The 18662-nt window shown below is 42.2% G+C and overlaps 1 protein-coding gene across 1 annotated transcript in view; it reads right to left on the reverse strand.

Moving 5' to 3' along the window:
• Positions 1 to 18662, reverse strand: part of TRMT44 (tRNA methyltransferase 44 homolog) — a 164242-nt gene that overhangs the window by 11917 nt on the left and 133663 nt on the right. The gene's annotated exons all lie outside the window — the stretch shown is intronic.

The raw sequence follows: 18662 nt of genomic DNA on the forward strand, positions 1-18662 counted from the left end.
GCTTGCAATATTTTCTCCTTAACCTGGGAACTCTGGAATTTGACTACAATATTTCCAGGAGTTTCTCTTTTTGGATCTCTTTCAGGAGATGATCAGTGGATTCTTTCAATACTTATTTTGCCCTCTGATTCTAGAATAACAGGGCAGTTTTCCTTGATAATTTCATGAAAGATGATGTCTAGGCTCTTTTTTTGATCATGGCTTTTGGGTAGTCCCATAATTTTTAAATTGTCTCTCCTGGATCTATTTTCCAGGTCAATTGTTTTTCCAATGAGATATTTCACATTATCTTCTATTTTTCATTCTTTTGGTTTTGTTTTATAATTTCTTGGTTTCTTATAAAGTCATTAGCTTCCATCTGCTTCATTCTAAGTTTTAAAGAACCATCTTCTTCAGTGAGCTTTTGAACCTCCTTTTCCATTTGGTTAATTCTGCTTTTTAAAGCATTCTTCTCCTCACTGGCTTTTTGGACCTCTTTTGCCAATTGAGTTAGCCTATTTTTAAAGGTGTTGTTTTATTCAGCACTTTTTTGGATCTCCTTGAGCAAGCTGTTGACTCACTTTGCTTTTTATAAATTAATTTTTATTTATTTTCAGTGTTCTACAATCAGTACCACATAATTTAGATCTTTTTCCCTCCCTGCCTCCTCCCTCCCCCTTCCAGCCTGAGACAGCATACAATTTTATATAGGTTCCACACATATAGTCCTATTAAATATATTTTCACTGTAGTCATATTGTGTAGAAGAGTTAAAATGAATGGCAGAAATCATATGACAAACCAAAACATAATACAAAAGAAAATGATCTGCTACATTCTGTGATAGAATTCCATAGATCTTTATCTGGATGTGGAAGGCATTTTAGCTTAGAAGACCATTGGGAAAATTTTTAAGCCCCTGCATTGCAATGAAGTTCCAAGTCTACCAGAAAAAATTCTTACACACTGTGGTCATTGCTGTGAACAAAGTTCTCCTGATTCTGCTCCTTTAGCTCAGCATCAGATCATATAAGTCTTTCCAGGCCTCTCTGAAGTCTTCCTGTTCATCATTTCTTATAGTACAATAGTATTCTATTGCATTCATACACCATAATTTATTCAACCATTTCCCAGTTGATGGGCATCTCCTTGATTTCCAGTTTTTGGCACCACAAAGAGTGCTGCTATAAATATTTCTGTACATGTGGGACCCTTTCCCATTTTTATGATCTCTTGAAAATACAGTTCTAGAAGCAGTATTGCTGGGTCAAAGGGTATGGATATTTTTGTAGCCCTTTGGGCATAGTTCCAAATTGCTCTCCAGAATGGTTTATTGACTCACTTTTCATGATTTTCTTGCATTTCTCTCATTTCTCTTCCCAATTTTTCCTCCACCTCTCTTACTTGATTTTCAAAATCCTTTTTGAGCTCTTCCATGGCCTGAGACCATCACATATTTATTTAGAGGTTTTGGATGCAGAATCCTTGACTTTTATGTCTTCCTCTGATGGTAAGCATTGTTTTTCCTCATCTGAAAGGATGGAAGAAAATACTTGTTCATCAAGAAAGTAGCCTTCTGTAGTCTTATTTTTTCCCCTTTTTTGGGTATTTTCCCAGTCAGTTACTTGACTTTTGAGTCCTTTGTCAAGAGGGGGGTATACTCCGGGGACCTGTAAGTTCTCAGTTCCTCCAAGGTGGCAAAATAAAGGGAGAGGAGTTTACTCCTCTCATGGCCTGCCCTCTGGTTTGAGAGCTACCAAAGCTTTCCTGCCCAGGATCTGCAAGTAAAATTCCCTTTCCAGGGCCTCTACCAGCTGCACCATGCCAGCCAGCACTCTTCCTCACCCCAGGGCCACCACTCATGGCTGAGATCCAGATCTGCTACCCAATTCCCCCAGGGGCTTTAGGCCAAGGGTTCCAAAAATTGATGCTGTGGCTGCTGCTACAGTGGCTGCTGCGGCAAGGCCAGACCCCATTCCCTTCTCATGCAGGTGAAAGAGCTTTCTTACTGACCTTTGAAGCTGTCTTTGGCATTTGTGGGTTGAGAAATCTGGGAGCCACAGCTGCTGCCAGGGATGCAGCCCCCTGAAGCCCAATCTGCTCCTGTCCCTGCCGTACTGCAGCCTAGGTCAGGCTTTGCTCTACTCCACACTCCAGTGTGATATACCTTTCCTGTTGGCCTTCCAGGCTGTCTTGGGCTGGAAATCTTTTTCACTGTGTTGTTTTGTGGCTTCTGTTGCTCTAGAATTTTGTTTAGAGTCATTTTTTACAGGTATTTTATGGGCTGTGGGGAAGAGCTAGAGTAGGTACATCTTTCTACTCTGCCATCTTGGTTTCATCCCCTCCCAGGTCATTTCTGAAAAGCAAATTAATCCTGATCAGAAGGAAGAAAGGAAACAAGCACTTCTTAAGTGCCAACCACATGCGAGGCACAGTGCTAATTTGTCATAACAATCCTGGGAGCTAGGTGCTATTATACTCCTCCCCAGGGAAACTGAGGCAGAGAGAGGTTAAGTGACTTGCCCAGGGTCACAGAGCTAGTATCTGAGGCCAGATTTGAACTCAGGTTCTATTTACTTCAATCCCTCTAACTGGTCTTTTTTAACTGTGGAATCTTTGCCAAGACAACCTTTCCTGGTAGGACTCTAAGCTCTGGACCATTCCCTCCTTCCTGCTTCCATTAAAAACAAAAAACAAAAAACTTGCCTTAGGCCCAATAGTAGAGCATCTTCCTTTTCATCTTTTGCCTTTTTACCTTGGCAGGCCCCAGGATTCCACACCACTTTCCCTAACACACCAGGACCTGCTGCCTCTACTCTGCCATCAACATCACTTTCTCCTCATTGGTCACTTGGACTCCACCTCTGGGTCCTTCATCCCTAATGGGTTAGCTATTGCCTTATCCTTCCATGTTCCAGGCTTCCATCTTCACAAGCTGCACCATCCATACCTTGTCACTGAGCATGTCCTCTCATCCCTCCCCTTTCCTACTTCCCCTTTATATGGTGTCTTCCCCTCTGAGAACTGTTGGTTTCTCAAAGGCAGAGACTGTGTTAATAGTTTGTACTGAACAGTGCCTAGCACACAGTAAATGCTTAATAAATGCCTTATTTATCTAGCTAGTTAGCTTTCCTCAAATGGAATGGTTGGCACTAGGGGAAGTATATGGTATAGATAAGAATAAGACAGGGCTCCTCTGAATCTTTCTAGCCAATTTAATCATTTTCACCTCTTTGTATGAGCCAAGCCCTCAGCCATGCCTTGCTAGCATCCAAAAGGATTCCTTAAGTAGCTAAGATGTTTTGTTTTTTTTTCCCCCAACATATATATGAATGAGAACAAATTTCAGACTCTCCTAATAGACAGGGGCACCATAAGTTCCTTTCAAATCCTCTTAAGCCTTTGGCAACTAGAACCAGAAACATGCAAATTAGACCAAAGAATCTGGACCTTGTAAATTGCCCTGAATATTCAATATACCTCAAAGAGGCACTTAGTAAAACTGAAGGGTGTGAGATTTAGCTGGTAACTTTTGCTCAGCATGCCTAGTAGTATAACCAAGTCTTTGTCCCACTCACAACCACTCAGTGAGAAAGGGAGTGCAATATTATATCCCCATTTTAACAGGGAAGGACATTGAGGCTGCAAGAGTTTGTGTGGCTTGTCTACAGTCATATGGTTAATCAGTGACAGAGCCAGAACACTACCCCACCAGGTTCTGATTCTACCTTTAAAATCCTTTCCTACCATGGTACCTCCTCCATACCTAGACACAGACAAGTGGTTTAGCCTTTCAAAGATTCAGCATCTTCTGAAATAAAACAGAAATAACCACCCCCTGGCCTACCTTCATCTGAGGACTCTTTTGAGGATCAGATCACACAACAATAAGAAAAATCCCAAAAACTGCAGTGTTACATAAGTGGAAGGACTTATCACTATGATAAGAGGCAGAATGGTGTAAACATCGATGCCCTGGGAGCCCCAAGACCAGGATTTCAGTCCTTGCTGTGTCCTCTACCACCTGTGTGATTTTGGACAGGCTTCACCTCTCCAGGCTTCAAAGTCGGGGAGGAGAAGGAGGGTGTTGATTGTGATGGTCTCTGAGGTCCCTCTCAGTTCTGACATGGTTCAATTTGATGACGACAATTATATCATTTAGAGTCTATCCACTTGAGAAAGCTACACTCAGTGATGTGTTTTAAAGATACAGCCTAAGCTACTTAGGAGCTCTGAGGGGAAAAAAAAGTTTTATAAGAAGATATGAAGTTACTTATTTTTTCTTTCCCCCAGAAATCTGACTTTCTGGGCAAAGAGCCACTCAGATTTCTCATCAGCTACAGAAAAGTGAAAGTTAAAGAGACAAGAAGATCAGCAATCAATGGGACAGCTAATAAGCCTGGGAGATATTTTGGGGAAAGTCATTCCAGGAACTCGGCCACTGAAACTGTTACTGTAAAAGAAGGTGTGACATCACACCTCTGATGCCATTCAATCCTAGAAGATTATTTGTGTAGGACTGGCCCATGGACCTTGATGAAACACTTTGTAATAATAACAATAAATGGCATTTTACATATGCATTAATGTTTACAAATTGTTTTACATTCACCTTTATGGCAGCTTTCTAAAGAAGGTACGAAATGAGGCCCCTGAGCAAGTCTGCAGCTTCCAATCAGATCTTCTAAGCCAATGCCTTGTGCCCACCTCCCCATTATAAAAGCAATGGAGGGCCTGTAGTAACTTAAGGTTGAGAAGGCAGAATGGAAAGAGCACTGACTCTGGAGCCACACAGTCTGGGTTCAAATCCTGCCTCTGATGTTCGCTTATTATCTATAAGAATTTGGTCAAGCCATTTAGTCTCACTGGGCCTCAGTTTCCCCATCTCAAAAATGAAGGGCTTAGACTAGATGGTCTTTGAAGTTCCTTCCTGATGTAGCTCTGGGATTCTTTGATTCCATGATCTCTAAAATGTTGCTGCTGTTCAGTCATGCCTGACTCCTGTTGACCCCATTTGGGGCATTCTTGGCAAAGACACTGGAGTGGTTTGCCACTTCCTTCTCTGGCTCATTTTACAGATGAGGAAACTGAGGCAAACAGGGTGAAGTGACCTGCTCAGGGTCACACAACTAGTAAGTCTTCCTGAATTCAGACCCAGCATTCTCTCTAAAATGAAATAATCTCAAAGGTCTTTACAGCTCAGAATCCTGTATCATTAGCTACATCGTGATAAGAAAGGAAAGAGGCTGAAACAGAGATAGGGAGGGGAGGAAAGAAGGAAGGAAGGAAGGAAGGAAGCAAGGAAGGAAGGAAGGAAGGCAGGCAGGCAAAAGAAAAAGGAAAAGGGGAAAAGGGAAGTGAGGAAGGAGGGAGGGGAAGAAAAATAGATAATGACTGGGGGAAAGATAAATGGCGTTGGACAAGGCACAGGACAAACCATGGGAGCCACTCTTTTTTCAGCTGCTGAACTTAGCTCCTGTGTGGTTGGGGCCACATTGTCTAGTTCAGGGGTGTGTCAGTGCACTCCAGTGGGACCCCAGTTGTTGTTACTTGATAACCAAGAAGGAAGCTGCCTGGAGGCTCCTGGCTCATAAATCCTAAATGAAGCCTGTGGACCCACTGTCAGGAGACAGCAGCAGCAGGCAGGGCACTGGGCAAGGGCCTCAGTCACAGACAGCCCTTTCTCTCCAGATGCCAAGCCTGTGGATTAAAGTAACGAAGCACTACTTTTAATTTTCCATTTGATGCTTGCAATATGATCTTGGAGAGAGGGAGAAGGGACAGCATCTTTCTGCAGGATCAGGATAAATGTACCTCCTCACTGCCAGTGAGTCATCCCTTCATTGCAGACCCCTGCTGGAATATTTTCTCTTGGCCTTTTTGCCCAAATGAGCCACTTTTATTCTCTTTCTTTTTCATTTTCTTCTGAAAGGTTTAATGTTTTCCCTTTCAACTACACAAAAAAAAGCTCCCTCCCCATTTTTACTGAGCTGGTTTGCCCACTAATGGAGCTTTTCACAAGGGGCAAAGTGACACAAGCAATTGGCTTATGAGCCAGAAGCAGAAGGGAAGGTGATAAACATTTCTATCGTGTCTACCATGTGCCAGGCACTGTGCTGAGCACTTCACCATTGTTATCTCATCTCATCCTTGGTGGTTCTGATGTTGTTTAGTCGTTTTTCAGTCCTGCCCAACTCTTCATGACCCATTTTGGGTTTTCATGGCAAAGATGCTGGAGGGATTTGCCATTTCCTTCTCCAGCTCATTTTACAGATAAGGAAACTGAGGTAAACAAAGGTAAGTGATTTGCTCAGAGTCACACAGCCAGTAAGTGTTTGAGACCAGATTTGGACTCAGGAAGAAAAGTCTTCCTGACTCCAAACCCATCACTCTAACCATTGCACCACCACACTGTCCTACCCCTTAGAGATGGGTATTATTACTATTATGATCTCCATTTTACAGTTGAGGAAACTGAGGCAATCACAGCTTAAGTGACTTGTAGTTCTTCTTGAGTCCTGGCCCAGCTTTCTATCTACTATGATATTTCTGAAACTAACTCTGCAGGCAGTTTCCCCAGTTTCCTTCCCCAGACCTCAGTTCTAGGTCCGACTCCATCACTAATTAGTTGTATGACAATAGGCAAGTCACTTACCCTCATTGTACCCCAGTTTCCTCATTTGTAAATGTAAGATGTGTGTGTATGTGTGTGCTTATCTAAGATATATAAGCCCACACAGGTTTTCTAAATGCAGCTTACAGGTAGGTCTAAGATTTGGCCAACTTCTCTCAAGAGGAAATGGATTTCTGCCTTTAGGGAGACAAAAGAACTATAGCTGGGCACTGCCCTCCTCCCTCACTTATCTCCAAAGGTATATTAAACTAAAATTATAGCTATCTTCCCCCTCAAATATTGTTGGTGTAAGGGTTCAAGTCTAGTTCAGAACAAATGGCATTTCCCCGTCACTGTAAGTGGGGAGAAATCGCCCTCAGCTTATAATCACCAGCCTAGCCCCTTCCCACCAAATGCTGGTTAAGCAAAAGACAAGCACAAATGGTCAATTAACACATTTATTCAAGCAAAGAGCAAATAAGAATCAGAGAAGTTACATGGATTAGAATATGCCAGAAAATGAATGAGAGTAAATAAGCTTTTTAGACAGGAGTGAGACAAGATCTTGGCTCCATCAAGACAGTGGATCTGAGCTCACCCAATAAGGAGTTCCCTCTCTAGAGTCTATGGGGGAAGCATGCCAGATGTCAGGGCTATGCTGAGCAGTCAGCTTCTTCTGGTGTTTGCAGCTTCCAAAGTTTTCCCACTTTCCCCCTCCCAAGAAGTTTTCACATTAATTCCTCCCCTTACACAGGTACACAAATGTGTCACATCACACTCAGCATTCTCTCCATCAGTTTGGGGTGAAATTTCCTTTTGTATTTGCAGCAACAATGCAAATTTTGGGGAGAAGCCTGGTCACATAAAATAAGAATATTATACTAAAGAATTGCCAAGGCTCTCTACAGTCATAAATTCTGTGTTAAGGACAGCAGCAGCATGTCATGAAAAGAATGCTGGGTCTGCAGTCAGATGGACTCACTTCTGATTCTTAAGAGACCTTCAGCACTTCAATTAATTTCTATAGAATTTCATCTTCTTATCTATAAAAATGAGGGAAGACATTAAAGACTGCAGAACTAACTAGACAATCCAGGCTAGAGGTTATGAGGGCCTTGAACTAGGATGATGGCCCTGTCAGTCAGTCAATTAGCATTTATTAAGCACCTAATGTGTACCAAGGGAAGCTAGTGGATAGGAGACCAGGTCTGGAGGCAGGAAGACTCATCTTCCTGAGTTCAAATCCCGTCTCAGATTGTTGCCAGCTGTATGACCTGGGCAAGTCACTTAAGCCATTTTGCCTCAGTTTCCTCATCTGTAAAGTAAGCTGGAGAAGAAAATGGCAAACCATTCCAGTATCTTTGTCAAGAAAACCCCAAATGGGGTTACAAACAGTCAGACATTACTGAAAAACATCTGGACAACTGAATATGTGCCAGGTATTCTGTTAAGCCCTGTGAGTGAAGAGGAGGCAATACATAATTGAATTTGTGCAGGCAGAAGCAATAAGACTTGACAAATGATTGCCTTTCATGATTAGCTTTAAACACTGAAGTTTGTGTCTTATAAGCAATGAAGACCCACAAAAGTTGGAGCAACACATTTCTTACTGCCACAGAAGACAGAACTAGCCTTTATGTGGATGATGGCTCTGGCACCATCATCTATAGAGTGAGTGGAAAAAGTTGGCCAACCCCCCGACTGTGATCCAAGGGATGGCAATGGCTTCCCTGCCTCAAGTCCCTTCCCACCCTAATTCATCCAAGACACATCTGTCACAGACACTGTCCCGAAGCTCACATATAACCATGCATTCCTCTGTCCAATAAACTGCAGCAACTCCTTACTACCCCTCCAAACAAGTTTAAATTCCTCTTTGGTACTTAAAACTGAACACAACGTAGTCCCCTCCTACCTTTCCAGCTTTCTTCTAGTTCATTCCCCTCACACACTCTATGGTCCAGAAAAAGTGGCCTTCTTGTTTCTCACACATAACACTCTATCTCTCATCTTTGGACCATTGTCCTGGCTGGTTCCCATGCCTGCTGTGCTTTCTCTCCTCCTTCCCTTATCTTAGAATCCTCATCTTTCAATCATCGGTTCAAATTCCATCTTTGGCATATGCATTTTCATCTACCCACAGTGGCTAGTTCCTCCCTGCTAGATCATTCTGTTATCTGTTTTTGTATGAACTTTGTAAATAGGCCATATGGGCATATTGTCTCCCCCACTGGAAGATATGCTCCTTGAGGGTAGGCTCTGCTAGGCTGCTCTCTTTTTATTGCAGTGCCCAGCACACAGTAAGCCCTGGAGAAATGCTTGTTGGTTATTGATTGAGTGATGTGGGGTAAGAGGGTCTGAGTTAAAAAATCTCCTCAGCCTTTTAACTCCTTGCGTGACCTTACGCAAAAAAAATGAACAAGTAAAATAAAGCCCTGTTTAGGCTTCAATTTCTTTCTCTGTCAAAGGAGGGGGTTGAGATAGGGTCCTTCCTAGCTTAAAATCCGATGATCCTATGCCATAGCAAAGCTCTCTTGAGCAAAGCCACAGTCGTACTCATAGACAATTTCAGCCCACTTTCACTTGGGAAGAAAGGCTCCCAGCAGCCTACTAAAAATATTAATTTTTCAACAGAACATCATATTGAGCATCAAAATCAGGGTTATCTGGATTGGGGAAAGCAATTTCTTAGCCACCATCTCAGCTTTCCCTGCCTTATCAGTTTAATTGGGCTGCACTAAAGTTGTTTCCATCTCTTGAATAATCCCATACTTTAGAAAAAGGCTGAAACACCATGGAGATATGGGTGGGTCCCCAGGCACAAAGTTTAGATTTCTCTAAAGGGAGATTGTTAGCCTGAGTGTTGCAAATGAATCTTTAGCCTGAAGAAGAGAAGACATGGAAAGAAGTTACTTACTCCAAGGTCATCAGTGATTACTTAATGCATAAGAGTGGTTCAAGAGGTGTCCTGGATTTGACCACTACTATCCAGGACTGAACATGAAGAGGGTAGGAAAGTAGAATGATGAGAGCATTAGAGGAGAAAAACCTTATATGCACTCCCAGCTACAATATTTAATTGATGTGTGACCTCAGGCCAGTCACATTGCCTCTATTGCCTCAGTTACCTTATCTGTAAAAAGATATTTGTACTACTTACCTTCTCCCACTGATTTTATTCAAAACAGGTCCCCAAACTAATAGTTGGAATTTACATAAAGATTTGAGATTTTAAAAACTGAGATACATTTTCTCATTTGTGGGTGCATGACTACTCTTCCCCAGGAACTGTGCTAAGTATTGGGGATACAAAGACAAAAAACTCAGTCTCTGCCATTAGGAAGCTTCTATTCTATTTCACACAGCTTGCAGTAGATGAGAGGGCACAGACTCACCAGTCTTAACTGCTGCCAGAAGAAAGTCAAAGGCCAGATTGTGTTGCCCCTAGCTGATGGTCAGACAAACGTGATATGATTTCTTCCAAAAAGAGAGTCGCAAAATACCAGAGCTGGGAATGATATAGGCTTCAAGAGGGAAGGGATCTTAGAATACAGAACTGGAAAGAAAAAAGAAAAAACTCTTTAGAATACAGAACACTGACTGCCCCACACTCGAATGAATCTGATCGCATCAAATGTTAAAATGAGATGAGATCTTGGGACATAGAGTGTTATGGGTAAATGAGACCTTAGAACACAGAGGGAGATTCTTACAGATCATCTATCTAATCTAACCCCTTAATTTTAAAGAGGAAGAAGCTAAAAAAAAAAAGAGGAAAAAAGTCAGAGAAGGGGAGTGATTTGTCCAGAGCTCTACAGAGTTGAGTCTCAAATTCAGCTCTCCCAACAATTGGTCCCAAGATCCTTCCACTGTATCACATCACATCTGCAGAAGAATAGCTTATGTTTTCTTTAGCCTATGTACAAAGGCCAAAACCTTAGGGTCTAATCCTTTGTGGAACCCAGCTAAGTGCTTCTGATTGCCTTCCCTGCTGAAGGATAAATATCTCTGCTTCACACAATGACCTGATTGGAAGCTTGTTGAAATTTACAGAGCTTGTATTTTTGTTCCTGCAGATTCCATGTTTGGAGCCAACAGATGTTTATCATTAGGCAGCCCTGAGACACTGCCACCAAACTTTGCCACCCATTCTGCCTCGGGCTGTCTGCAGGTTCTTTTCATTTGCTTTGTGTGGAATGAGGAAGAGAAATACTTCCCAACCCAATGAGTACACCCTCAACCATGAGGCCCTTTCCTTAGATGAGCCCTCACCCTCCAATGTTCACCACAACCTTTTTTTAGGAGAAAAGGATAACTTATGAGGAACAGTCTTATCCCAAGGATTCAATCTAGAAGTTCAATCTAGAAGTCACCTTCCAGAGCATGCCCAGTCAGTAGTCTCGTTGAACATGAGTCCCTGCACTCCCTGTAGTCATAGCCCTGGACACAATATATACTGGGTGACTACGTTGTCATTTTTTAGTCATGCTCAACTCTTCATGACCCCATTTGGGGTTTTCTTGGCAAAGATACTGGAGTAGTTTGCCATGTCCTCTTTCAGTTCATTTGACACAAGAGGAAACTGAGGCAAACAGGGTTAAGTGACTTACCCACGGTCACACAGCTAGTGCACGTCTGAGGCCAGATTTGAACTCAAGAACATGAATCTTCCTGACTTCAGATCCAGTGCTCTATGCACTGTACCATCCAGTTACCCTGTCTATATGCATATAAACCTGTAAATATATAATATAAAACAATAATAAACAATTGAGAAAGGCAGAGAAAGTCAGAGGCAGAGAGAGACAGAGATAGAGGCAGGCAGAAAGATACAGAGAGACAGAAAAAGAGAGAGGAGTGATAGAGAAAGAGCGAGAGCGAGAGAGAGAGAGAGAGAGAGAGAGAGAGAGAGAGAGAGAGCGAGAGAGAGAGAGAGAGAGTGAGAGAGAGAGAGAGAGAGAGAGAGAGAGAGAGAGAGAACGCACAGTAGAGTAATCAGGAAAGGCCTTTGTAGGAGATTGTACCTGGCCTGTCCTTTAATTGGAACTATGGGTTAGACGAGGTAAAAGACAAGGAGGAGTTGCCTTCTAGATACGGTGGTCTATAGGTCTATAAGGAATGGGAACAGGATGTTGGCAAGTCTAAACATTGCAACCAAGAGTGGGTAAAGGCAGTGATATGACATAAGTCTGGAAAAAGAAGTGAGAGACAGGTTGTAGAGGGCTCTAAATGTCAGATTGAAAATGTTGTCTTTTATCCTAGAGACAATAGGGAGCCAGTGAGGCCTTTTGAATGGAGAAATGAGAGGAACAGCTTTATCTTTTAGGAATATCAACTTGGCAGCCTTGTGGAGGATGGAATAGAAAGGAGAGAGACAATGTAGGTATATAAACACCAGATGTTATTATAGCCCTGTTTGGGCTACTAACTACTCTTTGTAAAGTCACTTCCTTTCTGTGGACCTCAGTTTCCCCCTATCATACATAAAAGTTAGACTGGATGATCTCTAAGATTCCTTCTAGGGTCAAACAACATATTCTTTGTTTTATGGTTTCTTCTAGCACTGATGTTCCTTGTTTAATGTTCTAAGGTACCTTCCAGTGCTGACAATCTATGTTTTAAAGTTCTTCTCATTCTTAACATTCTGATTTAAGGTCCCTTCAAGCTCTGATATTCTACATTCTAAGGTAGTCTTTCTGTTCTAATACTCTCTGATCCTATTACACATACACATACACACATACACACACACACACACACACACACACACACACACACACACACACATTTCTAAAGGACAATGGAGTCTTCGATTTCTCCCACAGGTCTGGGAGTCTATCTCCAAGTCACTCTGCAGAAGTTAGAATATCGATGAGAGAAAATACCTTGAAGGCAGGGGTAGGAAGTTGGGGAGTTTTCCACAGAAACTGCAATAAAGCAGCAGGAAGATTAAGCTCACTGTCCCTCTCCAAGACTTCTGCTTGCGTTTGGAAAATATTCAGGCTTTCAGAAATGTCTGTCTTTATGATGACTGGGGGTAGAACTGACCTGTCAAATTCTTGTTCTTGAAAACACTTATTTCTAAGCCCCTTTTTACACAGTACAATTAAGCTGTCATTCCCAGGAACTCATCTTTATGAACAGAGTCAGCTGAATCTCAGCAGACTCCCCAACCACATGAAGGTCTGTTTCTTGGCCAGGCAAGAAGGTGGAATGTGCTAAGAGAAAAGTAATTGTGAGGATGGGGGGGATCCCCACCCCCCAAAAGGAAAAACTGAAGAAAAATGCAATGCTTCCAAAAGACTAAAACCCCAAATGGCTAACATTTAGAGCCAGAAGGGACTTTTTACAGCCAAGGAAACTGAGGCCCAGAAAGGGGAAAGTGATTTTCTTGGTGTCTCACCACTAAATAAGAAGTAAAGCTGGGATTTGAACACAGGTCTTTTGTCTCCAAATCCAGAACTCTTACAGATTTCTATAGAACACTCTAAAGAGATAGAGATTGGATTTTTTATTACATTGATATAGGGAATTCCAGGTGGGGAATTTACTAATATAGGACAACACAGAGCCTTAACAAGGGGCCTTCAGCTCTGAGAGGTTAAGCATCTTCCCCAGAGTCAAACAGCCAGTAAATGTCCAAGATAGGACTTGAATCTAGGTCTTCTTGGCACTAAGTCCAGCTCTCTATCCAGGGTGACACACTTTATAGTTCACAAAAATCCTTCCTCCATCCTGTGCAAGTCACTTAACCCTGACCGCCATGAAAAAAAAAGAAAAAGAAAAAATCTTTCCCTGCTATGAGCCAAGGAAGTAGGCATCACAATGCAGTATTATTATTCCCATATTACGAAAAAGAAAATTAAAGACTGGTAAGTGAAAAGACTTGTCCAAGACCACACAGCAAATGGCAGAGCTAAATCTCAAATTTCAGACTTTTGGGTCCCAGCTCGGGTTTTTTTCCACTGACACTTGACACCAGAGTTGGAAGGGGGCTTAGGGGCCATCGAATCAAACTTTTATTTGAAACAAGAGTGAACCCACAATGTTCCTAAAAAGTGATCATCTGGCCTCTGCTTAAACATTGTAGTGATGGGGATCTTTCTACTTTCCAAGGACTGATCCAGAAATCCAAAGAAAAACAAACCACAGTAGGTCACTTTTCCAGCTCAGATCAGCATGTTGACTATTTTAATTGGGAAGACTCATAAACCAAACAAAGAGAACAATTTTTGCAATAACAGCAACGTTGCAAAGACAAGATTACTTTGAGCCACAAGAATTTTGAATGATGCAATGACCAAGTATGATTTCAGAGGCCCCGTGATGAAGGGTGCTATCCAGCTCCTGAATAAGCGATGATGGATTCAAACTGCAGAATGAAACACATTCTTAGATACAGCCAATGTGGGGGAAGCGCAGGGTGGGGAGGGAAGGGAATAAGTGCCTACTGAATGCCAGGTCCTTTTCTAAGTGCTCTTTTAAAAAACAAAAAACAAATATTAGATCATTTGCAGGAAATTGTTTTGCTCAATTATGTGTATTTGTGCCAAAGGTTCTGTTTCTCTTTACAAAAAATAACAATGGCTTATTAATTAAAAAAATAAAATAAGGGTTTTTTTTTTTTTGGTTTTTGTTTTTGCTTTTGTTTTTGAAAGATAGAGTTGAGACTCTGACTCTGGGCTTTTATTTCTCCCTGCCAAGAGGAATTGTATTTTACCTTAGAGGTAAACAATAGTCACTGAAGTTTGTAGCATCTTTGCTGACCTATGTTTTAAGAATATGACTTTGGGAACTGTATGGAGGATGGACCGAGAGGCCTGAGGCAAGGCGACAATGGTAGCCTATCGCCATAGCTCAGTGAAGTAGAATGGTGGCCGGGTGAGCTCTCATCTTCTACTAAGGAGATGGATTAGAAGACTCTCCAAAGATTCACCTCACCTGGTGTGAGAAACTGGGGTGGTGTTACAGAGCGACAGAGGAAAACAAAGTTGAGAGAAAGAGACAGAGTGCTCCCAACCCCCTTTTAAAGAGAAAGGAGCAAAGACTGTGTCTAAAGACACAATCTACAGAGAAGGGTCTCCACCAAAGAAACCTTCATTATAGGAGCTATGTGTGGTTCTGGGAATATATTGATCTATCTCTATCTATAAATTACACAGATATAGATAGATAGATAGATAGATAGATAGATAGATAGATAGATAGATAGATAGACAGACAGACAGACAGACAGACACAGACAGACAGACAGACAGATAGATAAATCTTTGGAATTAATGTTCTCATTCTAGAATTCTCATTTTGTTTTTTACCTGACTTTGCATTTGTAGATTGAATGCCTGCAAACAGGGAGAAGTCTCGTTGTGCCAAGAGATACTAACCATGCTTTTACCAGATGTCCTAGCTAAGCACTTTGAGACTCAAGTAAGTATGAGGATATCAATCAAGTGAACCTGATACCTTTGGGTAATGTGTTTGAATAAAACTGTCAAGGAATAGGAAGGCCAAGTATCCACCACAGAATTTTATAATCAAATAATTTCAGAGTTGGAAGGTGTACCTGAGTGGCCATCTAGTCAACTCATAAACGAGCAGGGACCCCCCCCCTTAATAACATATTCAAGAAGTCTTGAAGACCCCTAGGAAAGGGGAAGGTATCACCTCTTGAGGAAGACCTTTCCGCTATTAGTTAGCTCTAATTGTTAAGAAGTATTTTTTATCATTTTTCATTAAAACAAAATCTGTGTCTCTGATTTCAAATTTAAATTAAATTTAAATTAAAATCTGTATTTTTGAACCCTCCACTTATCACTTTGAGTTCTGCCCTCTGGGGCCAAAGCAGAACAAATCCAAATGGAACCTCTTGCCAGCCCTTCAGACACATGAAGACAGCTATGATGTCCTTCTCAAGTCTTTCCTTCTCCACAGTAGTTCAGAGTGTCATCAGTCCTGTTCATCCATCCTCATAATTCAATTCAATCGATCAGGTAATTATTAAGTGCCTATTTTGTACAAGACATTCTGCTGGGTACAGGGAACACAAAGCCAAAAAGGATAGAGAACCTGACCTTAAGGAACTTACATTTTGCAAGCGAGGAAAGAGAGTACACAGACAACTACAATATATAATAGACTATAGTATGGTTTAAGATAAAGGAAGAGAGAGTGCCTACAACCAGGAATGTCAGGGAAGGCTTCATTGGTAGGTGGCACCTGAGTCAAGCTTTGAAGCTTCCTCATTGACAGGAAAAGATGAGAAGGAAGGACATAACAGGGACGGACGGAGCTAGCCTATGTTAGTACAAAAAGTCAGGAGTTAGAGTGTTGAGTTCAGAGAAAAGTCAACAGGCCATTGTGGCTGGAATGCAGCATTCCTAAAGAGTAGCAGTATGATATAAAGCTGCAAAGGGAGGCAGGAGTCAGATCATGGGGGGCTTTATATTACGTCAAACTTAGGAGTTGGAGTTTTAGTCTACAGGCATTGGTAAAGGATTTTAAGTAGAGAGTGAGAGGATCAGACCTGTGCCTTAGGAAAATTAATTTGAAATTTGGGTGGAAGATGGACTGGAGAAGGAGGAGACTGTCAACAGTGGTCCAGAAGAGGTGACTGTTACAATAGTTCAAGAGAAAGGTGTTAAGGGCCTGAATTTTGGTGGTGATCAAAACTCTCACTACAATGAGTGGAAAGAAAGGAAAGTAAAGAAAAGATGCTGAGGTGAAACCAATAAGTCTTGGAAACTAGTTGGCTGGAGTTGGGGTAGGAGTTCTGTTCATCCTTTGTTGCTGAAGAAGACCATGCCATCAGAGACATGATGACATGACTTGTCCTTGACTTTGTTTTGAGTGAGGGAGGGCTGTGCAAGATCACCAGCCTCACTTTCTCCTCATGAGTCATATGGATCCAGTGACCAAATATTCATCTGGATAACTGGAGGTGGCCCAGGATGAATGTGGGGGAAGAAGAAGAGGAAGGAGGCATCAAGAAGACTCAAGATTACACAGCAAGATGACTTGAAAGATGCTGGAGTGTCCAAAAGAATTACGGAAATTTAGAAAAGTCGGTTTAAGGGAAGATAGTGAATCACATTTTGAATAGGTTATATTTGAAAATATCAAGCAAGAAGCAGATGATGATGGACTAGAGATAAGGAAAGAGACTAAGCTAGGTATAATATTTTAGAGTCATTATGCATAGAAATTATGAGAGCAAACAAGCTTATTAAGTAAAGAGGTTTTGTTGTTGTTCCATTATTTTAGCCATGTCTGACACTTCATGACCCTATTTGGGGTTTTCTTGGCTAAGATACTGGAGTGATTTACCATTTCTTCCTCCAGTACATTGGACAGATGAGAAAATTGAAGCAAACAGGGTTAAGGGACTTACCCAGGGTCACATAGCTAGTAAGTATCTCATGAACAGGAATTTTCTTGATTCTAAGCCCAGTGCCACCTAGCTGCTCTAAAGGAAGAAGGTATGTAATGGGGGGTGGGGTGAGAGGTAGGATAATTTTTTAAAAGTTAGTTGAAATCAATTGGATTGACTATGAATACTGATACCTCCTCATCTATAAAATGGTAATAATTCTTGCACTTTTCCACCAATAGGGTCACTGTGACAATGCTATAGAAATATGAACAATTTTTATCATTGTTGCATAATTGCCTGGCATCTAGTAGGTGCTTAATACATGCCAGATGATTGATTGTTGAATTATCAGTGAAGGCAAAGTGACAGGCATTCAAGCAGGAAACCTATATCAACAAAGCTTCTCAAGATGGCAGAGTAGAAAGACGCACACACACATAGCTCCGAACCCACAACCCACAGAACAGCTAGAGGGGACCAACTCACAGTGAATTCTGCACCCAGAGACCATGGAATATTGGAGTGAGGGAGATTTCTGTTCTGGAGAGACCTGCAAACCTCTCGCGGGGGTCCTTCACGCTGCGGACTGGGCGCCGGGACTGCGAGCAGAGGGCAGCCCTGCAGCGGCGGCAACACCGTGAGGAAAAGATCCGAGCGGGCTACGGGGACGGGATCTCCAGCAGCGGCACAAGCCCCTCCACCCACAGGTGACGGGGGTCGGTGAGAGAGTCTCTTTGGTGGGTCGAGAGGGGAGTGGGGTGCCCCCATGGCTCGGGCCCCCCCGGGAGATAGAAGCTGAGAGGCGGTTGCAGACAGGGGCTCCCCAAGCAGGCGGGAGCCTGGATCCATTGTGGAAGGTCTGTACATAAACCCCCTGAGGGAACTGAGCCTGAGAGGCAGCCCTGCCCCGACCTCAGCACCTGAACACAATCTCACACTGAATAGCAGCCCTGCCCCCGCCAAAAGCCCTAAGGTGGGAAGCAGCATTTGAATCTCAGTCCCCAAATGCTGGCTGGGAGGACCAGGAGGTGAGGTGGGTGTGAGGAGAATATTCAGAGGTCAAGTCACTGGCTGGGGAGAATGCCCAGAAAAGGGAAAAGAAATAAAACTATTGAAGGCTACTTTCTTGGAGAACAGACATTTCCTCCCTTCCTTTCTGATGAGGAAGAACAATGCTTACCATCAGGCAAAGACACAGAAATCAAGGATTCTGTGTCCCAGCCCACCCAATGGGCTCAGGCCATGGAAGAGCTCAAAAAGAATTTTGAAAATCAAGTTAGAGAGGTGGAGGAAAAACTGGGAAGAGAAATGAGAGGGATGAAAGAGAAGCATGAAAAGCAGATCAGCTCCCTGCTAAAGGAGAACCAAAAAAATGTTGAAGAAATTAACACCTTGAAAACTAGCCTAACTCAATTGGCAAAAGAGGTTCAAAAAGCCAATGAGGAGAAGAATGCTTTCAAAAGCAGAATTAGCCAAATGGAAAAGGAGATTCAAAAGCTCACTGAAGAAAATAGTTCTTTCAAAACTAGAATGGCACAGATGAACGCTAAGGACTTTGTGAGAAAGACAGATATCACAGAACATAGTGAGAAGATTCGAAAAATGGAAGATAATGTGAAATATCTTATTGGAAAAACAACTGACCTGGAAAATAGATTCAGGAGAGACAATGTAAAAATTCTGGGACTACCTGAAAGGCAT

This window comes from Notamacropus eugenii, chromosome 6 (assembly GCF_028372415.1).
Source record: "Notamacropus eugenii isolate mMacEug1 chromosome 6, mMacEug1.pri_v2, whole genome shotgun sequence".
In the NCBI taxonomy this organism is placed as follows: Eukaryota; Metazoa; Chordata; class Mammalia; order Diprotodontia; family Macropodidae; genus Notamacropus; species Notamacropus eugenii.